Source organism: Pongo pygmaeus, chromosome 16, assembly GCF_028885625.2.
Source record: "Pongo pygmaeus isolate AG05252 chromosome 16, NHGRI_mPonPyg2-v2.0_pri, whole genome shotgun sequence".
NCBI classification, from domain to species: domain Eukaryota; kingdom Metazoa; phylum Chordata; class Mammalia; order Primates; family Hominidae; genus Pongo; species Pongo pygmaeus.
The window spans coordinates 31,639,717-31,652,974 of NC_072389.2; the positions used below are offsets into that span (position 1 = coordinate 31,639,717).

At 36.0% G+C, this 13,258-nt stretch overlaps 1 long non-coding RNA gene across 3 annotated transcripts in view; it reads right to left on the reverse strand.

The window, feature by feature from the left end:
• LOC129013558 (uncharacterized) overlaps positions 1-13,258 on the reverse strand; it is a 166,974-nt gene that overhangs the window by 44,357 nt on the left and 109,359 nt on the right. For 2 of the 3 annotated variants that reach the window (XR_010123914.1, XR_010123915.1), the window contains 2 exons: positions 5,954-6,065; positions 5,006-5,102 (listed from right to left, as the gene is read on the reverse strand). This is a non-coding gene — a long non-coding RNA (uncharacterized LOC129013558). The remainder of the gene's footprint in view (positions 1-5,005; positions 5,103-5,953; positions 6,066-13,258) is intronic. The other variant, XR_010123916.1, reaches the window with a different exon arrangement.

Below are 13,258 nucleotides of genomic sequence, written 5' to 3' on the forward strand. Positions count from 1 at the left end.
AAAAATTTTGTATGCAATTAAGTTAGCCATAATTAAAAAGGAATTGTTAATAATAGTCTTTCTAAAGAATGGTCCCCTAGGTTAAATCAAGATTTTCTTAAGGTATCAATTTACTCTTAATAAAATTACAATACATTTTGATTTTCTATTCTATAATCTACTTCTTTTGAAAACTTCTGAGAGTCATATCTCAAATGTTCAATTGTTGTCTTGCTACTATCAACTTTTTCTCCCTTTGATGTGGCCTGCGATGATAACTCCATCCTTCAGCTTCTTGTCAGCTCCTGTAACTTTTCTCTTTAGTTCTAAATGTTGTTGTGGCTGATGCTGAAATATTTTATCTTGGAGGTCTATAAAATAAATGTTTTCCTCCAGGATAACCTGATTCTATACTCTTGGGTTTTGTTGTTGTTGTTGTTTTTGGTGTGTCTAATTTTCAGTGTAATCAGGAAACTTATCACCCAGCTACTAAGAGTCATGTATTCCCCAGTTCTACTCAAAACCTTGTACACACTCCTCCCACATTTGATTAAATTCAAGCACTTTTTATCTTAAGTTTTACTTCCAGATTATCTAAATGGGCTTTCTTCTAAGGAGAGGCAGTCACACTTAAAAAGGTTTTCCTTTGACTTTTTGGTAACTGGCTTAAGAAACAAGATTTTACATTTTATCAAGATAGTTCCTATGCTTCCTTTATTAAGTGTTTAATTGCTTTTAAAAAACCACTGAAATTTGAAAGGAGTAAGGTTTACACACCCGTGTAACTTTTTCTATTGCCTTTAAAGTCTTTCAATGATCACTTTGGTTAAATGAATAACTATTGATTTACAAGGACCTGTGGTTTAGTTTTGATCAAATATTTTAAACTTTCTAACATCTTTCAGAGACATCTCCAAAATTGAATCCTAAATTAAGTCTCTGACTTATTGCTGGGGCTTATCAAAGCTAAAAAACATTAATCACTGTGAACTGTAACACCACCTCCAACACCCTGAAAAAGTTCTTATCAGGTGCTATTAACTAATCTTTGTGCTGTTAAGGTACAAGGAATTGACTCCGGGATACATGTAGCTCCTCTAAAGAAGACAGACTCCTGCCAGCATCTAACATCAAACACAACTTAACCAAAGCTTCATCTTTAGACTCAAGCAAAGGCAATAATCAAAGGACACTGCTTTCATGCAACACAGGGACAGGCCTGTATTAAACTTTATTTAATAATTTTCCTTCTATCTGAAATAGAAATATATGAAATATAATTTATTCTGTGCCTTAATCCTAAATAATTTAAATGTTTATCTACCTATAGGCTTCCTTTCCGGTCACTCATTCTTTTTCATTTTTTTTTTTTTGAGAGGGAGTCTCGCTCTTTTGCCCAGGCTGGAGTGCAGTGGCACGATCTTGCCTCACTGCAATCTCTGTCTACCAAGTTCAAGCAATTCCCCTGCCTCAGCCTCCCGAGTAGCTGGGACTACAGGCATGCAGCATCACACCCAGCTATATTTTGTATTTTAGTAGAGTCGGGGTTTTACCATGTTGGCCAGGATGGTCTCAATCTCCTGACCTCGTGAGCTGCCCATCTCAGTCCTGTCACTCTTAGAACATGACAAGGCTTATGGCATTTTTCCTTAAAATGTTGTTAATGGTGAATATTTTGTTTTATTAATATATCCAGGATTTAAAACTGTTCAATTCCTCCAGACCCAGGGACTATCATGAAAGATATGAATGCATGAGATTGTAAGTGCCGGTTCTTGTGGAATAAAATTAATTCAGACATTTTTTACTTCATTATAGAGAAGTACCGTGGCTAAAAGAAGAGGCTCTGGGCCAGGCACAGTGGCTTACACCTGTAATCTTAGTACCCTGGGAGGCAAAGCAGGGAGAATTGCTTGTGGCTAAGAGTTCTACACTAGCATGGGAAATACAGGAAGACCTGGTCTCTACCAAAAAAAAAAAAAAAAATTAATTAACCAGGCATGGTGGCTTGTGCCTGTAGTCCTAGCTATTTAGGAGGATGAGAGGGGAGGATCATTTGATCCCAGTAGTTTGAACACAGAATCTGCTCTACGATTGAGCCACTATACCCTAGCTGGACAACAGGATGAGATCCTCTCTCTCTCTTAAAAAAGAAAAAATACAAAACAGTCTCTGGAGAGAAAATTACTGTGCTAAATAGAATCTCTTAATAATAAGACAGTGTGGGCTAGGTACAGTGACTCACACTTGTAATCCCAGCACATTGGGAGGCCGAGGCAGGCAGATCAGCTGAGGTCAGGAGTTTGAGACCAGCCTAGCAAACATGGTGAAACTCCATCTCTACTAAAAATACAAAACAATTAGCCAGGTGTGGTGGTGCACACCTATAATCCGTTACTCAGGAGGCTGAGGCACAAGAATCGTTTGAACCCGGGAGACAGAGGTTGCAGTGAGCCATGATTACACTATAGCACTCTAGCCTGGACAACAGAGTGACTCTGTATCAAAAAAAAAAAAAAAAAAAAAGATAACAATAATGATAATAATAAGAGTGTGTAATTTGCACAAAGATAAAAGAAACAACCAGTAACTTAAAAAATAGAAACAGAGCTAGAATGCAGACATATACATATATAAAAATTAATTTATATGTTGATGCATCGGGGAAAAGATCAATTTTTATTAAAATGTTCCAGGAAATTGAATATCCACAGGGAACAACGAAGATCTGACCTTTGACCTCACATACACACAAAATCAATTCTACTTGGTTCATAGGCTTAAATATACAAATAATAGAGTATTCAGAAAACAATTTAGGAAAATATCTTCATGACAAAGGGTAGGCTGAGCTGTCTAACTAGACCTGAAAATTACTTACCATGTAAGACAAGACACATTCTACATAGCCAAAGTGAGCAACGACTCTGCGGCAGATAGTATCAAACTCAAGGTTCCTTTATACCTTTCCTGCAGAAAGTCAGCTCAGACTCCGAAATGGACCACAGGAGTGGAAATCGTGCTTACTTCTTGAGACGTCAGTGTGGACTATATGAAATGATAACATATAAAGCATGTAGTATATTATCAAGCCTATACTAACCCCTAAAAATTAATTTTCTAATAAATTGTGAGATATATCATTTGCGTCAATTGTAACATGTCATTATTTCATACAACAGAATGGAAGAACAAAACCACTAACAAATGAAAAAACTAGTACTTTTATCACTTATAAATAAATCACATAGGAATAATATAAATACATTATAATTGCTGGAAAAAATATTTTCAATGTTCATACATGTGGATATTTGTCTTGTGTCATTCCTACATGGGATGGAACATACACGAAAAATACATTGACAAAGTTTTTCCTAAATTTCCTCTCATTGAGATGTAACTCTCCTGAATCACTCTTCAACTCATCAGCTCATGATTTTCCCCATATTATTATCACCTGTGCTAATCTGAAGCTTTGGTGATGCTGCACTTCCTGCGAGATTCCTATGTTGTTGCTCCTGTGAGTTTATCTTTCCAACCTTCTGAAACCCCCTGTGCAAGATATGATGTTGATGATATGACCTGAAAATGTCAATGGAAGGTTTATAGACCAAGCTCATGTATATGTAAATGAGGACAGTCACATTATGGTCGCCTTCTCGTCAATAATGTTTTAACACTATCAAATTTAAGGTGCATCTGTGTTTCATAAACGTGAAAATGTGCCCTCTACGATGAATGGAATACACTGTCCTCTGTGACTGCCCATTTCTCAGTGTTAGATTATGGTGGTTCATCAACTGTATTCTTATCTGTTATTGAAGAAATATGCTTAAATCTTATCACATAAGTTTATCAAGGGCATTTACATTCTGCATAACAATTAGAGACATTAGAGTTATTAGGGGAATAATATAATTCTTCTGTTATGCATGGAAATGTAGTTTTACGAACTATTGTTTAAGAAATCCATTGAGGAAGAAGATGGAAATTATAAAGAGTTACATGAAAAATTCACTGGAGTGATAGCTTTCTAAAGACCTAGAAAAAGCTGTATCTTGAGACTTCCCACTGTAATCTTAGGAATATGACCAATGATCCTTGTAAGCTTCATTATAAATTCCATTCTTTCAGCTATAATATGTATGTAACTCTTTTTTCTTCATTCCCATTTGCCGTTTTAACTATATGGTTGGTGATCATAGAAATGACTTTATAATTAGTCACTGCAGAAGTAGATGCATAATGGGCTTTATAAAATGTTTTAATCTGCCCCCTTGCTACTCTGCTCAACCCTAATTTGGGTACTTGGATTTGAGGAGTGGTTTTGGTTTTCCCTCAGGAATACACTGATTGAAGAAGAAACACATAAAGTATGAGTTTCTGTATACCCAATTCAGTCAACCTCCTAAACTATGGGAGTTTCTTTATGTGTATGCAGAAACTCACATACACCAACATGGCACATATATACATATGTAACTAACCTGCACGTTGTGCAAATGTACCCTAGAGCTTAAAATATAATTAAAAAAGAAAGAAAGAAACTCACATACAAAAAAAAAATTCACATAATTTAGGAGGTTGACTGAATTTTGCCCTACAGTTTTAAATTCCAGCAAGACTAAATTAAATAAAGATAAAGTCATGCTCTCAAATATCCAAGACATTCTTCCACTGAACTCCAACTTCTAATCAGGTTAGAGTGTGGAAACAAAGTGTTGAGTGTTTGCCTCATGATCTGGTCTAGAATATGGTTTCTTTTAAATGGCATCTCTTTTGAATTGTGGCGTCCAGGCCAGCCTCTAAGGAACTGTTGGTTTAAGACATTGTGGGAAATCACATCTTCCATGCAGTTAGAGTTTGTCTGGGGACTCATTGCTCAGCACTTTGTCATCTGCTTTCTCCACTCACTAGCATCCAACTGCAAAATCTTATTGTGTAAAAGATTCATATCCAGGTTTCTGTAAGTAGAGACTGGCCTAAACCAATTTATTAGAAACATTTTTTGTACCCTGCTTACCTGCTACCTTGGTGGCTTTAGGGTTGGCAGTGGGCAACATAATTCCACAATGTGAGTGTCAACAGAATGCACGGTCCCAAACGATTCCTGATGGAGTCTGTAGAATCAAAAGAACTAAATTAGAACATATTTTTCTGAAAGGTTTAAAGGTACAGTTGTCTTTTGATTACTTGAAGAAGAAATCCCTGTACCAAGAAAACATTATCCTGAAAGTAGAAATATGATTTATGTTCCCTGTCACTGAAATTTCTTATTCTTGGCTTCTAATATCTGAGAGTCATATCTCCCAAAAATGCTTCAGTGGGATCCTGAATATACACTGCTAAATGATGTCTACACATGGGGCTTTCTGGGATATGGGAAGGAAAGGCAACTTTTTCTGAATAAGTGGTTGCTGACACTCCAACTGGTGACTGGGTAACGGAGAAGGAGAAAAAGGATGACAGTCCCTGGAGCTTGATGGTGCCTTCTTGAAGCAGGTACAGCTGGGTTTGGAAAGGTGACGAGATAAAAAGAACGCTAGTTTGCTATTCTCTCCCTATGTGCCCATTCATCTCTGGAAGCCAGTTTTTTACTTACGTCTTTGTTTTCTTTTTAAAAATTTAATAATTTTAGAAAACAAATTTATTTTGAAATAATTTCAGGTTTACAAAAAGATACACAGGTAGAAAAGACAGTTTCATATACCCTTCAGCTAACTAAAATGTTACTATTATAACCATAGTATATTCATGAAAACTAAAAATTTCACTATGTTTCAAAACTATTGACTGATCTACAGACTTCCTTCATACTTTACCAGAATATCTAATAATGATATATTTATCTGTTCCAAGACCTAATCTAGAATACCACATTGCAATTACCGTCAGGTATATTACCTAAGACTTGGTGCATAACAAATTACTATACATCTTAGTGGTTCAAAACCACACACATATTACTCACAGTTTCTCTGGTTCTTCAGTCCAGATGTAGGTGACGGCCCAGGCTAAGGCTCAGCTGGGGAAAGGTCTCCTTCCAAGCTCATGTAACTGTTCTTAGGATTAACCTCTCTGACCTCATCAAGAAGAATTCACTAGTGAATTATTGGAATCATTTAAACAATTAATACTAATTTATTACAAATTATTCCCAAAAAGTGAAGGCGTGATTTCCCATTGTATACTGAGTTAGTTTAACCTGATACCACAATTAGACAAAGACATTTCAAATATGGAAAATGAAGAACAGTACACCTTATGAATACAGGGGCAAAAATCATCAAGGAAATATTAGTAAAACAAACCAGAAACATGTAAAAATTATTATACACTATGTCAAGGGTATTTACCTCAGGAAAGCAAAATTTGGTTCAACATACAATACAACTAGTGCTATGCATTATATTCATATAATAAAGAAAAAAAACACATAATCATCTCAGAAGATGCATAGGCACTTGAGAATTCTCAAACTCCCTATGAGAAAAATATGCAGCAAATGAGGCAGATAAGGGAACTGTCTTCCTTTTAAAGAGGATCCATGAAAAACCAACATGTCATCATAGGTTATCTGAAAAGTTCACTAATTTCTCCAAGATTAGAAACAAGACAAAGATTTCCACTCTGGACACTTGTTTTCAACATTGTACTGGAAGATATAGACATGGCAATTAGTCTAGAAAAATAAATATAAGGCTTCCAGTATGGAAAAAAGTCAAACTCTGTATGTTGGCATATGACATGATCTTATGTATAAAATTTCCAAAGGACTCTAATCAAATATGTTTAGAATTTATAATTGAGTTCAACAAACTTCCAGTATATAAGGTCAATATATAAAATCCTCTGAACTTCTATATGCTAGCAATTAACGATCTAAAACAAAAAACTCAGAATGTTCCATTTGAGATGACATCAAAAATAAGTTTGTCAAATTAAGTATAAGATATATACGCAAAAACTATAGAAAACATTTTGATAAAAATAAATGGAAAAAAACCTTTGACTATTCATTGCTTATAAAGGTTAATGTTGTTAGGTTGGCAATGTTTTCCAAATGGACCTATAGATTTAACGCAACCTCTATCAAAATCCCAGGTGACATATCTTTTCTCTAAATTCACAAAGTTTATCTAAAATTCATATATAATGCAATAGACCCAGAGCAGCCTAAATAATTTTGAGAAAGAAGAAAAAAGGTTGGCATGAGAGATACATACTTCCTGACTTCAAAACTCACTACAAAGTAAGAGTAATCAATATTTACAGTACTAGTATAAGAATATAGATGTTGATCAATGTAATAGAATATAATGCTCAAAAATGAATACTTATAGTGAAATAATTTTATAATATCACTAAATAAATTATATATGGATAAATATTTTTACTCAAATATTTCTGAAACAAGTGCATATTCCATGTGAGTTGAACTCCTGCCTCACACTGAAAATGTAATTGACTCAAAATGATCATATATCTCTATATAATAGCTAAACAAGCCCAAAATATAGAAAATAACACAGGAATACATCTTCCTGGTGTTAGGTTAAACAATCTTTCCTAAGATATGATGCTGAAAGCAAAAGAGAAGAAGAAAAAAACAGGTATATTAAACCTCGTTTGAATTTGAAACTTTTGTGATTCACGCTACACCATCAAAAATAAAAACACCCAAAAAATGGGAGTAAATATTTGCAAAGAAAATCAAAAACTGGCAAATTAAATCCAATTAAACTTAAGAGCTTGTGCACAGCAGAAGAAAACTATCAACAGAATATACAGACAACTTACAGAATGGGAGAAAAGTTTTGCAACCTATGTGTCTGACCAAGGTCTAATATCCAGCATCTATAGAGAACTTAAACAAATGCTCAAGAAAAAAAAAAAAAACCATAAAAAAGAGGGCAAAGGACATGAACAGACACTTTCAACAGAAGATACATATGTAGCTAACAATCATATGAAGAAAAGCTCAACCTCACTGATCCTTAAAGAAATGCAAATCAAAACCACAATATGATACCATCTAACACCAGCCATCTAACTAATTGGTGGATGTCTCCATTAGTTCAGTCATTGTGGAAGGCAGTGTGGAGATTCCACAAAGACCTAAAAACAGAAATATCATTTAACCCAGCAATCCCATTACTGAGCATATACTCAAAGAAATAAAAGGTGTTCTATTAAGAAGGCACATTCATGCATATGTTCATTGCAGCACTATTCACAATAGCAAGAACATGGAATCAGCTTAAATGCCCATCAATGGTGCACTGCATAAAGAAAATGTGGTACATATACACCATGGAACACTACGCAGCCATCAAAAAGAATATCATGTCCTTTACAGGAAAATGGATGGAGCTGGAGGCTATTATCCTTAGCAAACTAATGCAAGAACAGAAAACCAAATACCATATTTTTTTCCTCATAAGTGGGAGGTAAATGACGAGACCAAATAAACATACAGCGGGGAACAACACACACTGAGACCTATTGGAGGGTGGAGGGTGGGAGGCGAGAGAGGATCAGAAAAAATAACTAATGGGTACTAGGCTTAGTACACTGATAATGAAATAATCTACAACAAACCACCATAACACAAGTTTACCTGTGTAACAAATGTGCACATGTACCCTGAAACTTACAAGTTAAATTATAAAGCAAATATTTGCAAATTTTCTAGGTGATAATGGTCCATTGTTAATCAAATATGACAACATCTTAGAGCTCAAAAATAAAAAGGCAAATATCTCAATCAAAAATGGAAATTATTTAAATACCTAATTCTCCAAAAAAGCTACAGTCATATCCAAATCACACGAAAAGACACTCAATGCCTTTTGCCATTATGAGATAGGAGACCGGCAAGTTGTTTTCTAGCCACAACCCTGCTGATCAAAACAAGATCTGGTCCAGACAGCATACAGCGAAGAAACTGGCAAAAAGAGACACAGGGATCCCTGGTTGTCCTCACTGCTCACTGGCATGAGACATTCCCTCCAGTGCCATGACTGTTTACAAATTCCATGCCAACAACCTGGAATTTACCACCTCTTTCCATGGCAACAACCGAGAAGTTACTGCTCCTTTCTTAGAAAGTTCTGAATAACCTGCCCATCAAGTTTCATTGATCCACCCCTCAATTTACATGTAATTGAAAGTGGGTTTACCTTAGTGTAAAGATAGTTGACAAGAGCCCATAGGTTACCAACCAATGCAATGCCTATGAGTTAGCACTGCTCTTTAAGGAGCAGTACTGTTCATTAAAAGATTGTTGTCTATCACCACTGGCTTGCCCTTAAATACTTTCCTGGGCAAAGCCAAGAACCCTGACAGCTGAAGCCCCAAATTTGGGGCTCACCTGTCCTGCAACAATAGGGAAAGGGAAGTCTAAAAAAACATGATATATACTTCAAAAATCTAAAAGGTATATTGCTATGCGAAAAAATATAAGTTGGAAAAGGCAAAATACTGTGTATCTCCACCTATATGATTCTCTAGAAAAGGAAAAAAGTATAGTGATAGCAAAGAGTTTGGTGGTAACAAGGGGCTTGGGAGAGAGACAGACAGAATCAGTGAAATATAGGATGTTTCTTTTGGGCAGTAAAATTACTCTCTCTGATAGTGTAATGGTGGATACATAATAATGTTTTCTGAATCCTGAAGAACTTTATAACACAAAGAGTGTATCTAAATTATACAAATTTAAAATCTTATTTAGTAGGTAGAATTTTTCCAAGGAGGAATGCCACCCAAAATAATATAACTGTGTAATGAATGTATGGAATAACCTCACTAAAGAAAGTGGAGGAAAGCAATGGACCTAAGTAATTTGGGAAATAAGTGGACATTCTGAGGCTAAAAGCCAAAGTATTTATACCTAAGTACTGTACTTTGCTTGGTAAAATTGTTTCCCATTGGGGTATAAGTTACCAGTTCTGAAAGCACTCTGCATGTGCGCTCAGGTAGTACGATTAAGTGAATAGCATCAACTTCTTCATAGGAAGAGTAACAGACTACATACATCATTCATATGGTGCTGGATTAGATCACATGGTGTTGGAAACATTAGTAGGAATTACACAATTATACAGTTAGCCTGGAGTACAATTAAATACACAGTTAGCCTGGAGCACCTAGTAATGGTTAAAGAAAAGAAAATGCTGAACAACAACAAAACCAACCAACCATAAAACATTGAACCTTAATTATGTGGGTATTTCAAAATTATACCAGAGACAACTAAAAAACCTTCCAATAGGCAACCATGGAACAATCTGAGCAATCAAATAAATTAGCATATGTAAAGTATAAAATAAATATCCATGTTTAGATTACGATATAAATAATTTATGTATAAATGAATAAATGTGTAATAGAAAAGACACTCTTATCTTTGAGGGTTCAAATAAATTTGTAGACATTCTGCCAATAAAAAGGTAGATCATGAATCCCCAATTTTTTTTTTCTTTTTGAGATGAGGTCTAGAGTCTCGCTCTGTTGCCCAGGCTGGAGTGCAGTGGCGTGATCTCAGCTCACTGCAAACTCTGCCTCCCAGGTTCAAGTGATTCTCCTGCCTCAGCCTCCTGAGTAGCTGGGAGTACAGGCGCATGCACTGTGCCTAGCTAATTTTTGTATTTTTAGTAGAGATGAGCTTTTGCCATGTTGGCCAGACTGGTCTCAAACTCCTGACCTCAGATGATCTGCCTGCCTCAGCCTCCCACAGTGCTGGGATTACAGGCGTGCGCCATCATGCTTAGTCCATGACTCTCACTTCTTAAATGTGTGTTGTGTTCGTGACTTTGTTCTGAAACATTCTATAGGGAAAGGGAAAAATAATAATTTCACAGTGTGTGATAATTTGATAAAAATGACCTCATCTAGGTGGTCAAATTAACGTTAACAGTGATAAAGCCTGTTGAGAGCCTGTGCCCTTTGTATGATGTGAGAATGGCACCTTTCCTCTGTCATCTTCCTCTCCTAAACCAACACATCTAGTCTTATCATGAAAAAAAACCTCAAGAGAAATCCCACATTAGGAATGTCAATGTCATCAAAAACTAGGAAACGCTAAGAAACTGCAACAGTCAGAGAAATCTAAGGAGACATGATATTTAACTGTGCTGAGGTATCCTGGATGAGATCCTGGAATAGAAATTAGATATTAAGTGAAAACTAAGAAAATCTGAATAAAGTATGAAGAGTAGTTACTGATACCGTTTAAAACTGGTTAATTGTGGCAAATGTCCTAAATTAAGAAGTTAATAAAAAGAGCAACTGTAGTGGGATATATGGAAAGTCTATGTAATATATTTAAAAGAATTCTGTAAATCCTAAACAATTCTTAAAAGTATAAGGTTTCTTTTTATTTAAAGTCACTGCTGACCTTATAAAATAGAACATGAGCAATATGTTGATAGCCGTTAATGGATCTCCTTAGCTTCATCATCTTCCTTAATCACTGAAGGTAACTATTACTATGAATTTATTTGTTATCCTCTAATTTGTGTTTGTTATATTTATCTCTTTGTTTATACTTCTAATATCCATGTTTAGTTTTTCTTGTCTTCAAACTTAGATGACGTGTTTAATGTATACATGTTCCTAGTTTAATCATGAGAAATCATGAGACAAATCCATATTGTGGGACATCTTACAAAATATCTGACCTGTACATTTCAAAAGGGTCAAGGTCAAGAAAAATAAGTGAAGACTATGAAACTTGCAGATTGGAGAAGACCTAATGTGTCAGTTAGACCCTGCAATGGTGCCCAATGATCCCCACCTGCAAGAAACACCTGTGCTTTGTTGAGTTGCCTCCTCCCTGTCTCACATGACCAACACGTGTGAGCTCAACTTTTTTCCAACTCAGAGCTCCCCTAGACAGTGTCTATATTGGTGGGAATGTAGTCGACACAGGTCGAACAAGTGCCACAAGGGTGTCTGACATTATAAACAAATATCCTGTGAGAAGGATGCTGGGTCAAAGATTGTACACTTACGCTTTGGGGTATCCACCAGGATAAATAAGTATCCCATGAAAGGCACACTGTAAACATCCAGGACACAGTTTCCTGGAGTGCTGTTGGGCCGGGTGATAATTTATAGTCACTGTCCCTAGAGAGACCTCAAGAGATTATTAGACGTAACAAAAATACAAGAGATGCAGAGGTGATTTTATAAATCATGACTCAAAGATCCCATGGAGAAGGAAGATAGAAGTGGTAAAGTGTTACTTCGAAGTTTGCAGCAGAGTGCAGCTCTCTCAAGACAGAAAATTCTGTATCTTGAGACCTTCTGCCTTAATCTTAGAAATATAAGCAGAGATTATTCTAAGGTGCTTTCCAAATCTGATTCTTCATCCAGATCAACTACATATTTTTTTCTCCCTTCCCTTTTATCCTTCATATCCCATGAACGATGGTCATGTGACTCTCACTGTAAGCAGGGACTGCAGACGCATGTGCCTTGCGGTTTTCACGATATGCTTTGCTCCGACCACTTGTTACGCTTGTCAGCTCCACTTGTCAATACTTAGAAAACGAAACAGGATTTGGTGTTCCCCAAAGCGTGTACTGAATGAAGAAGAAACTCATGTAATGTATAATTTAGAATGTTGAGCATATTTGCACTGAGAGTTTCAGCTTCTACAAGGGCTCAATTCTGTGAACAGGAAGCCCTAATCTCAAGTTTAGGAGTCATGCACCCTTTAAATTTTATTCACTATTCAGACTACAGGGTGGAGACAGCATTGGGTTCTTGCCTAAAGATGTGGTCAGATGATGGGGTGTTTTCAATGGCATCTTTCTGAGAATTCTGGTGGCCAATCCAGACTCAGTACAAATCATATTTTCCACGCTATCATGGTAATGTTTGGGAGCTTAGTGCTCAGCACTGTGTCATCTGTGCCTGGGACATCATGGAAGCAGAGTTTTATGTCTAATCACTTTTCCAGTCTTAACCCTGAGCACACAGAGCTCATTAACCCTCTTGCCACCTAGAGATGAGTCTGTCCTTCTACGCATCTACTTGTGGCTCCTACATGGCCTGCCACTTGATTTTTTTTTTTTTTTTTTTTTTTTTTTTTTGCTGAAGAATTTACTCATGGATGATCTTCACAGTTCATATCATAATAGACCACATATATGCATTGAAATGAAGAGGAAAATGGGATTGTACAAGCCACTTACCTTATAGAAACTCCTGTTATAATGAAATAAAAAGAGCAAACCTCCATGACTTAAGATTGCCAATTTAAATGAAA